The sequence below is a fragment of the Phyllobates terribilis genome, unplaced genomic scaffold, assembly GCF_046119375.1.
Source record: "Phyllobates terribilis strain yellow unplaced genomic scaffold, ASM4611937v1 Scaffold_1__5_contigs__length_1240528914, whole genome shotgun sequence".
Taxonomy (NCBI): domain Eukaryota; kingdom Metazoa; phylum Chordata; class Amphibia; order Anura; family Dendrobatidae; genus Phyllobates; species Phyllobates terribilis.
In genome coordinates, this window is record NW_027362761.1 from 187308715 (window position 1) to 187324951 (window position 16237).

The 16237-nt window shown below is 47.4% G+C and overlaps 1 long non-coding RNA gene across 1 annotated transcript in view; it reads right to left on the reverse strand.

The window, feature by feature from the left end:
• Positions 1–7056: 7056 nt before the first annotated feature.
• The window catches only part of LOC141166273 (uncharacterized), a 209933-nt gene continuing 200752 nt past the window's right edge, over positions 7057–16237 (reverse strand). The window contains exon 3 of the long non-coding RNA XR_012251270.1: positions 7057–7320. This is a non-coding gene — a long non-coding RNA (uncharacterized lncRNA). The remainder of the gene's footprint in view (positions 7321–16237) is intronic.

Here is a 16237-nt window from a genome sequence, read left to right on the forward strand (position 1 = left end):
TGTCACTTCCAAGGGGCATTGGAGTGCCTCGAAATTTTTGGTAGGCATTGAACTCACTGTATGCCCTATAACTGTGTAGCCGAACCGCTCCTTTTGGTACAGAAGCATATCCTACAAGACATGTGTGGTTGACTGGCCTGATATTGATGTGAATGGTCCCTGTTACTCCTGCTCTTTCTGCTTTGCCACCACCTCATCCATCATTCATCACCTGAAGCTTTGTTTTATCGGGAGTCATAGAACTGGGATAGTAGCAGGAAAACATCCAGCAATCCTCGGAGGAGATAGGATATGCGCCAAAACACTGACCACCTCAGGCCTAGCCGCTACTACATACATGCGCTTGCATTCCAAGGAACAGAAAGCTAAGGAGATGGATGGCCTCATGATCATGAATAATTTACTCTTTGTGTAGGAGGCCGACCACTGCTGCTGTCTACCTTCTGAACTTTGTGTTGAAGCCTGATTGACCCAGGACCCGCAATCTTCTATGTCTGGAGGACGTGTTGCATCCCAGTGTCCAACTGTGTCCCGGCTTCCACAATATTAACCCAGTGTGAAGGCGTCAGTGAGATGGACCATCCCTGGCCACATTTACTTGTCCACGTGTTTGTGGTTAGGCTGTCCTTCTGTCACGCTGTCTCTGTATACTGGAGGTAGGGGGCCTAAGCTGACCCTAAGCTGGGGCCCTGACTAATCCCTCAACCTGGAGGTACTGTTAAAGGTACAGAGGTCCAGGCCGCCAGCGTAACCCCTACCTCCTGAGGATCCCTGCACCTAAGTAATCTAGTCCTGAGAAGGACCCCGATCACAACAAAAGAGGACAAGTAATAATATGCCCACACACAGTACTTAGACGAACGAGACAGTACAAGGGAAAAACCAAAACCACCTTGCATACAAAAACTACACAACTACAACAGAGGGAACACGAACGGGAAAGGAGATAAATGATAAAGCGAGGAAGGGAAAATACACTCCAAATACACTTATCTCAGAAACTCCAAATACCACGATCCGCTCTGTAAGTCTGTATGAAATGCTTTCACCGACACTTCCCAAACAGACCAGCAGGCATTTGAAGGAGACTCACTACAGCAGCATTGATTGCAGCTGGGCGAGGCTGGACCTCGTCTAGCACAGAGAGAGAGAGAATTAACTCCCTCACTGCCGAAAACACAAAGCACCAAAAAGTCAGCTGCGAGAAGTCAGGCTGTGTAATCGTGACGATCTTCGTGGCGACACAGCCGTGACAGTACCCCCCCTTCTACGAGGGGCCTCCGGACCCTCAGGGCCAGGTTTATCCGGGTGAGTCGTGTGGAAGGCCCGAACTAATCGGTCTGCATTAATATCCGACGCAGGAACCCACATCCTCTCCTCAGGACCATACCCTTTCCAATGAACCAGGTACTGAAGGGACCGACGATTAAAACGTGAATCGATGACCCTTGATACCTGGAACTCCAAGTTACCATTGACCACCACTGGAGGGGGAGGTAAAGGTGACGGTACCACCGGCGCCACATACCTCTTAAGCAACGATCTGTGGAACACGTTGTGAATTTTAAACGTAGGGGGGAGGTCAAGACGGAATGCCACCGGATTAATTATAGAACTGATTCTGTACGGCCCGATGAACCTGGGACCCAGTTTCCAGGAGGGAACCTTAAGTTTAATATTCCTGGTAGACAACCATACCCGATCGTTCACACTTAGGTCCGGACCAGACACTCTCCTCCTATCAGCCATACGTTTGTATCGGTTCCCCATAGTATTCAGATTCTTCAGCACCCCTCTCCATACTGAAGCGAGTGATGAGGAAAATCGTTCCTCCTCAGGAACCCCCGAAGAGCCCCCCCTACTGAAAGTACAAAACTGGGGGTGAAAACCATATGCCCCAAAAAACGGGGACTTACCAGTGGACTCGCTCCGCCTATTATTGAGAGCAAACTCTGCCAGAGGTAAGAAAGAAGCCCAGTCCTCCTGGTTCTCTGACACAAAACACCGGAGATATGTCTCCAAGCTCTGGTTCATACGTTCCGTCTGACCATTGGTCTGAGGGTGAAAAGCCGATGAGAATGACAAATGCATCCCCCGCCGTGCACAAAACGCCTTCCAGAACTTGGACACAAACTGAGACCCCCGATCAGACACCACATCGGAGGGTACCCCGTGAAGCCTCACAATCTCCCCAATGAACACCTGCGCAAGAGTTTTAGCATTAGGGAGAGCCGGAAGAGCGATAAAATGTGCCATCTTGCTGAACCTGTCCACTACAACGAGTATGACCGTTTTACCCGAAGACGGAGGGAGGTCCGTAATAAAGTCCATAGACAGATGAGTCCAAGGACGCTCCGGGATCTTCAAAGGTAAGAGGGCCCCAGACGGACGGGTATGTGAGGTCTTAGAGCGCGCACAAACCCCACAGGACGCGACAAAAGTTACCACCTCCTTATGTAAGTTAGGCCACCAAAACCGACGCGAGAGAAGATCCACAGTTGCTTTACTCCCCGGGTGTCCTGCCAAAACTGAGTTATGGTGTGCCTCGATCACCTTTTGTCGCAACTGATCTGGAAAAAACAGTCTCCCCGGAGGTCCAACAGGGGCGTCCCCCTGAGCCTCCAATACCTCCTCCTCCAGCTCAGAGCATACTGCCGAAACCACCACCCCCTCCTGAAGGATAGGAATCGGGTCGTCCGTATTCCCGGCCCCAGGGAAACTACGAGATAAGGCATCCGCCTTTACATTTTTTGACCCAGGACGATATGTAACGACAAAATTAAACCTGGTAAAAAACAATGACCACCTAGCTTGTCTGGGATTCAGACGTTTCGCGGACTCCAGATATAGCAGGTTCTTGTGATCGGTGATGACGGTGACCGGATGGACTGCCCCCTCCAAAAAATGGCGCCACTCCTCAAAAGCTAACTTAATGGCTAAGAGTTCCCTATTGCCGACATCGTAATTCCTCTCAGCGGACGACAATTTTTTAGAGAAAAAAGCGCACGGATGCCACTTACCAGGGGACGAACCTTGTGACAATACTGCTCCCACCCCTACCTCGGAAGCGTCTACCTCTACAATGAATGGCTGTGACGCATCAGGTTGAATGAGTATGGGTGCCGAGGCAAAACATTTTTTCAAGCAGGAGAATGCTTGACAAGCCTTGTCAGACCACCTAGAAAAATCCGTCCCCTTTTTAGTCATGTCTGTGAGAGGCTTAACCATGGACGAGAAATTACGAATGAACTTCCGGTAATAATTAGCAAACCCCAGGAAACGTTGTAGTGCCTTAAGATTCTCTGGCCGATCCCACTCAAGAACTGCCCGCACTTTCCCAGGGTCCATACGAAAACCGGACGCTGAAACCAGGAAGCCTAAAAACTGGAGTTCCTGTACGGCGAACACACACTTTTCCCATTTGGCATACAGTTTATTATCCCGCAAGATCTGTAACACCTGCCTAACGTGCTCCTGATGAGACACCAGATCCGGCGAGTAAATTAAGATATCATCCAGATATATGACAACAAACTGTCCCACCAGGCGGCGAAAAATGTCATTAACAAAGTGTTGGAACACCGCCGGGGCATTAGTCAGACCGAATGGCATGACAAGGTTCTCATAATGCCCCTCCGGAGTGTTAAACGCCGTCTTCCACTCATCCCCCTCCTTCATCCTAATCAGATTGTACGCCCCCCTGAGATCCAACTTAGAGAACCATTTGGCGCCCACTATCTGATTAAAGAGATCGGGAATAAGTGGGAGTGGATACGGATCTCGGACCGTAATCCGATTAAGTTCACGGAAATCCAGGCAAGGGCGTAGGCCTCCATCTTTCTTCTTAACAAAGAAGAACCCCGCAGCCACCGGTGAAGATGAAGGTCTAATATGCCCCTTAGCCAGACTTTCTGAAATATAATCCTTCATGGCCTGCCTCTCAGGACCAGAAAGGTTATACAACCTAGCTTTAGGTAACTTGGCCTCAGGGAGCAGTTTTACAGAACAGTCATACTCGCGATGAGGAGGTAGTTCCTGACACCCTTTCTCCGAGAATACATCCTCAAAGTCCGCCAGAAATGGAGGTAAGACCCAAGGAGTAACCGCACCGATGACCGTGTTCATGCAGTTTTTATTACAGAATTTACTCCATTGGCTTATCTCTCTGGTTTGCCAATTAATAACCGGGTTATGCTTAGTTAACCAAGGAAGGCCCAACACTATAGGAGTGGGAAGACCCTCCAACACGTAGCAAGACAACAGTTCTTTATGTATCGCCCCCACTTGAAGTTTTACGTCATGCACAGCTTGCAAAAAACTTCCCTGACCGAGAGGCCTGGCATCGATCGAGAATATGGGGATGGGTTTAGCCAACTCACTCAATCGCATACCTTGAACCCGGGCAAACCGAGCATCAACCAGATTAGCCCCGGCCCCACTATCCAGAAGAACAGATATCCTCTCAGTTCTCGTACCCACCACCACCTCCGCTGGTACGAGAAACTGAGACGAACCTAGGGATGAAATACCTACTCCCAGATTGCCGTCCACCACACAACCTGGGATCAACAGTTTTCCGACGACTCTTCACTCTGCAAGGGACGGGATGGACACCCCCCAATAAAATGTCCCTTTCTCCCGCAGAAGAAACACCTTCCTGTCTTATGGCGCACCACCAGTCCCCTCCCCCGAAATGATGTCCCTCCTAATTGCATAGGCTCCTCTGGACTGACCAGGGGAACCACCATATGAGGGGACCTTGTAGGAGGTGGAGTCATCACAGGGGGTCGAGTTATCCCGCACCTCTCCCGAAGCCGTCTGTCAACGCGAATAGCCAGGGCCATAGCGGCTTCCAGTGACGCGGGAGAGTCATACTGTGCCAACACATCCTGTAATTTGTCGGATAAACCTTGACAAAACTGGCTCCTAAGAGCCGGGTCATTCCACTGGGTGTCCGTGGCCCACCTACGGAACTCCGAACAGAATTCCTCCGCCGGACGATCTCCCTGCTGGATCCTACGTAACTTAGACTCAGCAAGGGAGATCCGATCTGGGTCATCATATACGAGTCCCAGAGCAGCGAAAAACCTATCCACTGACTGGAGAGCCGGGGAGCCCGGGGGAAGAGAGAACGCCCAAGATTGTGGGTCCCCTTGTAGGAGCGAGATGACAATTCCCACCCTTTGTTCTTCACTCCCCGATGACCGAGGCCGCAGCCGAAAGTACAATTTGCATGCTTCCCGGAAAACAAAAAACTTGTCCCGCCCCCCAGTGAACCTGTCAGGGAGAGCTACTTTAGGTTCTGGTCCGGCTTGCTCCAGAGGATGCAAAACCTTGGACCTAACGTCCGCCAGCTCCATGGACAAACTCTGCAACTGCCGAGCTAGACCGGCTACTGGATCCATGGTAGCTGGAGAAAAACTAAGTGGGTCGGTGAAAATGTCACGCTGTCTCTGTATACTGGAGGTAGGGGGCCTAAGCTGACCCTAAGCTGGGGCCCTGACTAATCCCTCAACCTGGAGGTACTGTTAAAGGTACAGAGGTCCAGGCCGCCAGCGTAACCCCTACCTCCTGAGGATCCCTGCACCTAAGTAATCTAGTCCTGAGAAGGACCCCGATCACAACAAAAGAGGACAAGTAATAATATGCCCACACACAGTACTTAGACGAACGAGACAGTACAAGGGAAAAACCAAAACCACCTTGCATACAAAAACTACACAACTACAACAGAGGGAACACGAACGGGAAAGGAGATAAATGATAAAGCGAGGAAGGGAAAATACACTCCAAGTACACTTATCTCAGAAACTCCAAATACCACGATCCGCTCTGTAAGTCTGTATGAAATGCTTTCACCGACACTTCCCAAACAGACCAGCAGGCATTTGAAGGAGACTCACTACAGCAGCATTGATTGCAGCTGGGCGAGGCTGGACCTCGTCTAGCACAGAGAGAGAGAGAATTAACTCCCTCACTGCCGAAAACACAAAGCACCAAAAAGTCAGCTGCGAGAAGTCAGGCTGTGTAATCGTGACGATCTTCGTGGCGACACAGCCGTGACACCTTCCCACTAAATGCACTGGGGAGGGCACAGGTAATGTTTTGGTATGCGCGCTTGTGTATAAGGCGCACAGGGACAAGTCGGGGTGGCTGGGGACCGAGTGTGAACACCCTGCCGCCGGGCGGCTGGGGACTGAGTATGGATACCAGGCCGCCAACGCAGCCATGACATGGTGGCCGGCGTCTGCCTCCACAAGCCTAAAAGGCCTCATTTCAAGTGCAAGCAAGCTAGCAGTATGGTATTGCAGCCTGGGGGTGGGTGAGTGGCAGGCTGCACACTTATGCTTGCATTCCAAGAAAACAAAGCAGATGCTAATTTTTATCATCATCATCATGCTCCTCACCTTGGCACTCTCAACTCCCCTGATGGAGAAGTCAGGGCCCACCGGAGGAGTCTCTGGTTGTCTGGTGGGCTCGTCCAATGCTGCCCTAAAGCAGGCCATGCTAAGAAAAGTGTGGGGAAGGTTCCCGGGACAAATAGGGGCAGCTGGGGACTGAGTATGGAGACCTCGCCGCCGATGCAGCCATGAGGTAGTGGCCAGCTTCGGCCTCCTCCAAACTAAAAGGCCCCATTTCAAGTGAAAGCTAGCAGTATAGTATTGCAGCCTGCGGGTGGGTGGGTGGTTGGCTGCATATTTGCGCTTGCATTGCAAGGAATGGGGGAGGTACAATTGAACACTGCCCTGGGACAAGGACTTGCACGGGGATAGTTGCAAGTCTGCATCTTCTGATGCAGCAAGGATCACTTCTGATGGGCACACTTTTAGGCAGTGACCTGGGTGTCAGAGATGCTTCCAGGGGTCTTCCTCATGCTGTTCCCATGTCTTTTCAGCACTGTATGCATGTGTCACACAGCACATGGCCAGATAAGGTTGTAAAATGTTAAAATGATATTTCCCGGTGAATGCATTTGTCACGGTTGAAAGCAATACAACAGTGCAAAAACGCATAAAAAATACTACTTGTGAACATAGCCCAAGGCGTGGAGGCATATTTTTGTTTTTGGTTATTTATTTCACCTTATACACAAGTCTTTACCCTGGAAAGGATGTTCTTTAACATATTTCACAGGAAAACAGTTTCAGTTTCGTTTTTGAACGTTTTATTGTGGTTTGCTAACTGTAGCATGGGAGATGGGTGGTCTCGTAGAGTATCTTGCATTGAAATCTGCTGCAGTGACCCGGGTTCTGCGTTCATCAAACATCAACACAATTTCTATCCGCTCCTCACGTGTTAACCTCTGTGACATGTCAATGGCTGTAAACAAAGAGAAACTTGTAAATAACTCATGAAAGAATAAAGTTACGTTAAAACCAAGCACACTATTGTTTTTCTTATGAAATTCTCAATAAGTTTGATGCGTCACATGACCCTCATCCCATTGAAAAAAATAAAGTTGGTTCCAAAATGGCTGACTACAAAATGGCCACCATGGTCACCACCCATCTGGAAAAGTTTTCCCCCTCCCATATACTAATGTGCCACAAACAGGAAGTTGATATCACCAACCATTCCCACTTTATTTAGGTGTATCCATATAAATGGCCCACCCTGTATATGTTATTGTTTGCTGGCGGTTCAATAAATTATTGCCACACTGTTTTACCCTCACCCCGTGTTATCTGAGTAGTGTTCTACCCACATGAAAAGAGAGCGGGCATTCAGTGGTATGAGCCCTGGTCCATGATGTCTTTCTAAAGACAGACGGGCCAGCGGACAAGAGCACCCACTGACCCTTGTGCCTTCACAGTACTATTTACGTCTTTTTGTTTCGTGTCCATTTACCAGTTTTTTTGCCCCAGATTCTGAAGCTTTGGTACCATTTGGTACTGTTATGATTGTTAGGACTGTCCCATAAGGGTTGCCGTGACGTGACGGGATGGCTTTTACATTATTTTGATCAAAATTATGTTAACTAAATACCCTTTACTATTTATCATTATTTTTATGCACTGGCGATTTATCCATTTACTTCCAGTTATTTGGGTATTTTGCTTGTCTTTGGTTTTTCTCTGTCTAGTGGCCATGTGTGAACATGTATTTACATTTTGCATGCACATCAATTTACGTTTTAGTTCAGACTCCCAGGTTTTTTCTTTGTAGTTTAGTGTGCTTCAGTGCATATAAGGGTGTGTCCGCCCTTTGTCTGAGCTGAAAGGTTCATTTTGCCTCTCAGGTCCATGCTTTTACTAGGGGTTCAGTCTCTCTGCCCTTATCCATATGTATGTCACTTGACAAATGGTAAGGTTTTAATGTTAGAGTTAGGACTGTTTCATAAGGGTGCCATGACGTGGCGGGATGGCTTTTACATTATTTTGATCAAAATTATGTTAACTAAATACCCTTTATTATTTATCATTATTTTTATGCACTCGCAATTTATTCATTTACTTCAAGTTATTTGGGTATTTTGCTTGTCTTTGGTTTTTCTCTGTCTAGTGGCCTTGTGTGAACATGCATTTACATTTTGCATGCCCATCAATTTACGTTTTAGTTCAGACTCCCAGGTTTTTTCTTTACTGTTATGATTGTGTAGCAACTCACTCACTCGGTAAAATAGGCAACACAAAAAAAACTGCAACTGACCTTGCCAGTCCCTGTACAGACTAGAGATCCTGATGCCACAGTCCCTAGTGGTTATTGCGTGAGCTAAGATAACCCTAACCACAGACTAGATAATGGCAACTCAGACCGTTGAGAGCCTCACATTCCTCTTAAAGAACCGGAGGGCAGAGCAGAGTGCAAATTACCTACAGAAAGGGATGTATGCTGAAATAGAAAGAGACCCCAGAGTGAGAAAAATGAACCAGGAAATGCAAAATAAAGGATTAAGTACGTACTGTTCTAGAATATGCTGCCTACCTCCTAAAAAGAAACAGAAGATAGGTGCAGAGAAAAGAACATAAACAGCAAAGATATAAACCTTAGCTGGTCTTTAACTGCCTGGCTTAAAATATAGCAGTATGGCTGGACATTCAAATGAGACTATCACCAGCAGGAAATACCAGCAGGAGGAAAGTATATAAAGCTGCACGCAAAAGGTAATAGGTCAGGCAAATGGATTAAAGAAAACACCTGTTACACTAAAAAGACTGAAGCAAGGATAACAGAAACTAAACACCCAGAGAAAAGGTGTATCTGCTGTGGCTCGGCAGAAAGAGAAGCTCACCACAAAGCACAAGCTTCGAACCCTGATGCATGACAGTTACACACGTGGTCAAAATTGTTGGTACCCCTCGTTTAACCCCTTTACCCCCGAGGGTGGTTTGCACGTTAATGACCAGGCCAATTTTTACAATTCTGACCACTGTCACTTTATGAGGTAATTACTCTTGAACGCTTCAATGGATTCCACTGATTCTGAGACTGTTTTTTCGTGACATAATGTATTTTATTATTATGGTAAAATTTCTTCGATATCACTTGCGTTTATTTGTAAAAAAAAATGGAAATTGGCAAAAATTTAGAAAAATTAGCAATTTTCAAAATTAGAATTTTTATGCCCTTAAATCAGACAGATATGTCACACAAAATACTTAATAAATAACATTTCCCACGTGTTTACTTTACATCAGCACAATTTTGGAACCAAAATTTTTTTTGTTAGGGAGCTATAAGGGTTAAAAGTAGAGATGAGCGTTGTTCGACTCGAACTGTTCGCCAATCTCAAATTCGAGCTGTTTTGGGCGGTGTTCGAGCCGTTCGGCGAACACGAACGATTTGAGAAAAATTCGGCTGTTCGAGGTTATGTTCGATAACTGTTCGTGCACCAAAATCATAACTGGATTTTTTCTCAGTAATGATGAAAATTAATGTTAATACGCAGTTTGAGTGTACAGCGGGGCGGGGGGAGGGGCAGGGGATGGATCTCTGCAGGAATAATGAAGATCTCCATTTTTTTTTCTCTTTCCCGCATTTACAGTGGGGAGGTGCAATCTGTCAGCCTATCAGCAGCGCACACACGGAGCGAAGTGCTTTTTTTCACACAAGCAAGGGCATGTGTCATTGGCAGTGTATGTCACATGTCCTTGCCCTATTCGACCAAGCCATTTTCCCCGTCGCCACCATTTTCTCACTGCTGCAGCTGCGTGTTAGACGGCACCGCTGTTGCTGTGTGCGCTATACCTTGTTAATTTCAAGCCAATTTTCGCACAAATCTACAGATAGCTTGGGAGTAGGGAATAGTTGTGATTGCAGTCCTTTTAAGGACTAGGTTACAGCATTTCCTACGACTTTTATCAGGCAGGTCTGTGCTCTTAAATAGATATGTTGTGGGAGTAAAGACTAATTGTAATTGCAGTCCTTTTCAGGACTAGGTTACATCAGTTCCTATCAGTTTTTGCCAGGCAGGTCTGTGCCAGTGCTGTGCAAGTTTTTTTTACAGCATTTGACTGAATCTAGCAAAGCTAATCCTTTTTGGCCTATTGCAGAGTGTGTTAGTCAGTGGAGTAGCCTATCTGTGTTGCAAGATATACCACCTGTGTATAGAATACCAATTCTTTTACTGCAACTAGTGAAGTAAAATCTTTTGGGCATAGCATCATTCTATTAGTCCATCTATACTGACCTCCATCAGGTTGCAAATTGAATATAATTTTTTTCTGCATCTAAGCCAGCCAATAGTTTTGGCCTAATACCACAGTTTGGCAACTCAGCTCTGCTCGGTTCCCATCCATTGTTTTTTTGTGCAAAAAACTCCAGAGTTGTGAATTAGTTAACCACCAAAATGAGTGGAAAAAGGCCTGCTGCTGATGGAAAGGGGAATAGGCGTGTTGGGAAGGCGAAAAAAGGTTGTGTCCGTGGGGTAGGTGTTAAAGCAACAGTAACATCTGCACAAGAAAGACCATCTTCCAGCCAAACTAAAATGTCTACTTCTTTTAGCGGACAATGTGATAAGATCCCTTTCTTACGGCCACGCCAATCGCTACAAATTCCAGATGAGGCACAAAAACAGCAGGTGCTTCAACGGATATCAAGTGTTCCTTTAAGTGGGCTCTCCTCCGCATCAACTTCAACATCACAAATACTCCAGTCCTCAAAGGTGTCACCCCAATCGCACTTGCTTCCTCACAGCTCCCAAATCTCCAGCTGCCCGTCTGAGTATGAGGTAGAACAGATGGTTGAGTCTGCAGAGCTGTTTACTCATACTATAGCCTGGGAATCAGAGGTCGACTCCAGCGCTTCTGTGAATCCAGACGAGGAAATGATCTGCACTGATGCCCAGAATCTTTATGAGTTGGATCCAGGACCAGACGCAGAAGGTTCTGACCATAATGTAGACCCTCATTCCCAAACTGTAACTCCTGTTGTTGGAGACAATGAGGAAGACGATGATGAGACTCAAATACCTGATTGGAGCGACAACTTTAGTTTTTTGTCAGGGCAGGAACAGGTTGGCTCTGAGGACGACGGGTGTGATAACGCACAGGGTGATGATGATGAGGTTGGAGATCCCACTTACTGTCAACCCACAGTCAGCCAAGAGATGAGGTCAGCAGAGGAGGTGGAGGAGGATGCTAGTGACGACGAGGTCAGGTTGCGCCTTCCTGGACAGAGACGTAGTACTGGAAAGCACGTCAACAACTGCATCCTCAAACACAACTCTGCCTCTCACCACAAGTCGTGGTGGCTCTTCAGGTCGCATGGGTTCTAAGCCTTGCATAGCCTGGCATTTTTTCAGATCGATAAAGATGACCCAACTCGTGTTATCTGTAACATTTGTCAGCAAAAGCTAAGTAGAGGCCAAAAAATACATAGTTTGAGTACTTCATGCATGAACCGGCACATGGACATGAAGCATAAGTTGCAGTGGGAAGCTCACTGTGCTACAATGCGGCCTAGACGGCCGGGCCAACCACCGTCTGCCATATCTTGTGCATCCGCGGCCTCTTCATCCTCTGTCACTGGGGGGACAGCAGTCACACCTGTTTTGGGGCGCAGACCTGCCACCTCTTTACCCGCAACAGCCAGCGTGATTGGCAGGTCATCATTTTCTTTGGAGGTGGTAACACCAGCTGGTGTTGAGCGCTGTCCGACATCAATAGCACCACGTTTGGATCAAGGCAACCTAACATGTCCGCCTGCATCTTCCTCACAGACCGGCAGTTTGCTGGGGACACCCTTATCAACCCCGTCTAAGCACAATAGCCAGCCCTCGGTCCCTCAGATGTGGACAAGTAAAAGACCATTTCCTCCTAGCCATGAGAAAGCTAAGAGGTTGAATTTCACCATCTGCAAGCTCTTGGCTACAGAAATGCTGCCTTTCCGCCTGGTGGACACAGAGGATTTTCGAGACCTTATGTCCGTCGCAGTGCCCCAGTACCAGATGCCCAGTCGGCACTACTTCTCAAAGAAAGGTGTGCCTGCGCTACACCAGCATGTCGCACACAACATCACCGCTTCTTTGAGAAACTCTGTGTGTGACAGGGTGCATTTCACCACAGACACTTGGACGAGTAGGCATGGACAGGGGTGTTACATGTCGCTGACTGGGCACTGGGTAACTATGGTGACAGCAGGACAAGGGGCTGCTGTCCAAGTCTTGCCGTCCCCACGAGTTGTGCGTCAATCCTCTTTATCTCAAAGTTCCTCCACTGCTTCTGCCTCCTCAACCTCCTCTCGGTCCTCCACCTGCACCCAAAGCCTGTCTGGTCATGCCACAAGCTTTCTAACTGCGCAGAAGGGATCCTGCATACCTCCTTACTATGCTGGCAGTAGGGCTCAACGTCATCAGGCGGTTTTTACTTTGCAATGTCTGGGAAATGTGAGTCACACAGCTGAGTTGTTGTGGTCAGCTCTGGAGAACCAATTTCATGAATGGTTGTCTCCACTGGACCTGAAACCAGGGAAGGCCGTGTGCGACAATGCTGCAAACCTGGGTGCGGCCCTTCGCCGGGGCAATGTCACACACGTGCCTTGTATGGCTCACGTGTTGAACCTGGTTGTCCAGCAATTTTTAGCCCACTATCCCGGACTAGATGGCCTTCTGCAGAGGGCACGGTCGCTGTGTGCTCACTTCCGCCGTTCGCATCCCGCAGCTCAGCGACTTACATCTCTACGGAAGTCGTTGGGCCTGCCACTTCACCGGCTAAAATGCGATGTGCCTACCCGGTGGAATTCAACTCTGCACATGTTGCAGCGACTGTGGCAACACCGACAAGCCCTGGTGCAATACGTTCTGACGTATAGCCTGGGCCAACGAGATCCAGAGGTGGGGCAAATCACGCTGGAGGAGTGGTCTCAGATCAGGGACCTATGCACCCTTCTGCACAGTTTTGAAATGGTGACGAAGATGTTTAGTGCTGACGATGCCATTATCAGCATGACTATTCCGGTGATTTACATGCTGGAGCACATGTTAAACAGAATTCGGAGTCAGGTGGTGGCACAAGAGGAGGTGGAGGAAGTAGAGGAGGAGGAGTTGTATGCGGAAGGGCTAACATCTGCAAGGTTCAGACGGTCGGCAGCACCAAGGCGGCAGGCATGTGAGGGTGGGGGAGATGGTTTTACCAGGGCGCATGGTAGCAGCCAAACTAGTGAGGAAGGTGCAGGAGCCCAGGAAGAAGTGGAGGACGAACTGATGGAAGACTCATCAGATGAGGGAGACCTTGATCACATTTCTGTTGTGCGAGGTTGGGAGGAGAGCACAGAGGAAGGAAGCATGATTGTTACCTCGCCACCAACACAACAGGGACTTGGTGCTCCTGGATGCGCAACACATGAGTGCCTTCTTGCTGCACTACCTGCAACATGACCCTCGAATTGTGAGAATTAGAAATAATCCTGACTACTGGGTTGCCACACTGTTAGATCCCCGGTACAAAAGTAAATTTGCAGAAATTATTCCTGCCATAGAAAGGGATGCACGCATGCAGGAGTATCAGCAGAGACTGTTGCAGAATCTTACATGTGCTTTTCCACAAAACACCAGTGGTGCACGTAGTGAATCTCACAGTTTCAACTTGCCAACTGTGGGACCGTCGAGTGTTCAGCACTCAAACCATAACAGAACCACAGTATCTGCTGGTAACATCAATTTTGCGGAATCATTTCACCACTTTTTTAGCCCATCCTTTGCAAGGCCACAGGAGACAAGAAGTCTGACACATAGTCAACGCCTAGAGACAATGGCACAGGAGTATCTCCAAGTAAACATTGAAGCCATGACTGTGTCACTGGACCCTTGCTCTTTTTGGGTTTCCAATCTGGATAAATGGCCGGAGCTAGCCACTTACGCCTTGGAGATCTTGTCATGCCCCGCAGCCAGCGTTCTGTCTGAATGTGTGTTCAGCGCTGCTGGTGGTGTGCTGACAGATAAGCGCACGCGGCTCTCCACTGATAATGTAGACAGACTCACGTTCATAAAGATGAACAAATCATGGATCCGAAACGACTTTCGACTTTTGTGTCATCCTGGGGAGAATGAAAGCTTGATGATTGGTTAAAATCACCTCACCAACCGTTTTAAGCTTTCAAATTACTAATCATGTTTATCTGTATCTTGGCTGGAAAATAATTTGGGCTTTGTAGCAGTGTGCAGCACTGATTCTATTAGGCCATCTATAATAAGCTCCACCAGATTTAAAATTACTAATCATGTTTATCTGTATCTTGGCTGGAAAATAATTTGGGCTTTGTAGCAGTGTGCAGTACTGATTCTATTAGGCCATCTATACTAAGCTCCACCAGATTTAAAATTACTAATCATGTTTATCTGTACCTTGGCTGGAAAATAATTTGGGCTTTGCAGCAGTGTGGAGCACTGATTCTATTAGGCCATCTATACTAAGCTCCACCAGATTTAAAATTAATAATAATTTTTAGCTGCATCTAGCCCGGAAAATAATTTTGGGGCTCCGAGATGCGCAAGACACATAAGTGCCTTCTTGCTGCACTACTTGCAACATGACCCTCTTATTGTCAGAATTCGAAGTAATCCTGACTACTGGGTTGCCATACTCTTAGATCCCCCAAACTTTTCTATCAACCTTTTCATTTTAATAAAGACCAAAAAATGGTCATTTTTGAAATTATAAGCATTAGCAGGTTATTAGAAACTGAAATCAAACAGTTTTCAACTCAAAACTTTATTCTATGTGATGTTACATTTTCACATAGGACCCCTTGTTCGAAAGGAGCTTCTGAACTCTCTCGTCCATTGAATTTGTCAGGTTTTGGATGGTTTCTGCTTCAATTGTTTTGCATGAGGACAGAATACCCTCCCAGAGCTGTTGCTTAGATGTGAACTGCCTCCCGCCATCATAAACACTCCTTTTGATGATGCTCCAGAGGTTCTGAATGGGGTAGAGGTCAGGGGAGCATGGGGGTCACACCATAAGTTTGTCCCCTTTTATGCCCATATCAGCCAGAGATGCAGATGTTTTATGTGCAGCATGAGATGGTGCATTATCATGCAGAAAAATGATCTTGCTGTGGAATACACGGTTCTTCTTCTTGAACCATGGCAGGAAGTGCTGTTTGAGAAACTCCACATACATTATGGAGTTCATCTTTACCCCTTCAGGGATCCTAAAGGGGCCGACAATCTCTCTCCCCATGATTCCAGCCCAAAACATTACTCCACCTCCTCCTTGTTGGCGCTGTAGCCGTGTTTGCGTGGGGTGTCCATCAACCAGCCATCCTCCACTCCATCCATCTGGACCATCGAGCGTTGCACGGCACTCATCCGTGAACAAAACAGTTTTGAAATCAGTCTTCATGTAATGTTTGGCCCACTGGAGCCGTTTCTGCTTGTGTGAAGTGGATAGAGAAGGTCGACAGGATGGCGTATGCACAGCTGCAAACCTCTGAAGGACCCTGCATCTTGTTGTTCGGGGGACGTTGGAGGCACCAGCAGCTTCAAAAACTTGTCTGCTGCTATAACAAGGCTTTTTTGCCGCTGCTCTTTTAACCTGACGTGATTGCCTGTAGGAAAGAGTCCTCAATTTGCCCTTATCAGCACGCACACGTGTGTACTGTGAATCAGCTACATACTTCTTGATTGCCAAGACACTTCATCCTGATCATCGCACAATGTTGATTGTAGTCATGCCTTGACCTAAATACTCCACAATTTGTTGCTTCTCAGCAGCCGACACATCCTTTTTCTTTCCCATTTTGGCAGAAAATGTAGGCTGCTTAATAATGTGGGACAGCCTTCTTAAGTAGTCTTGCC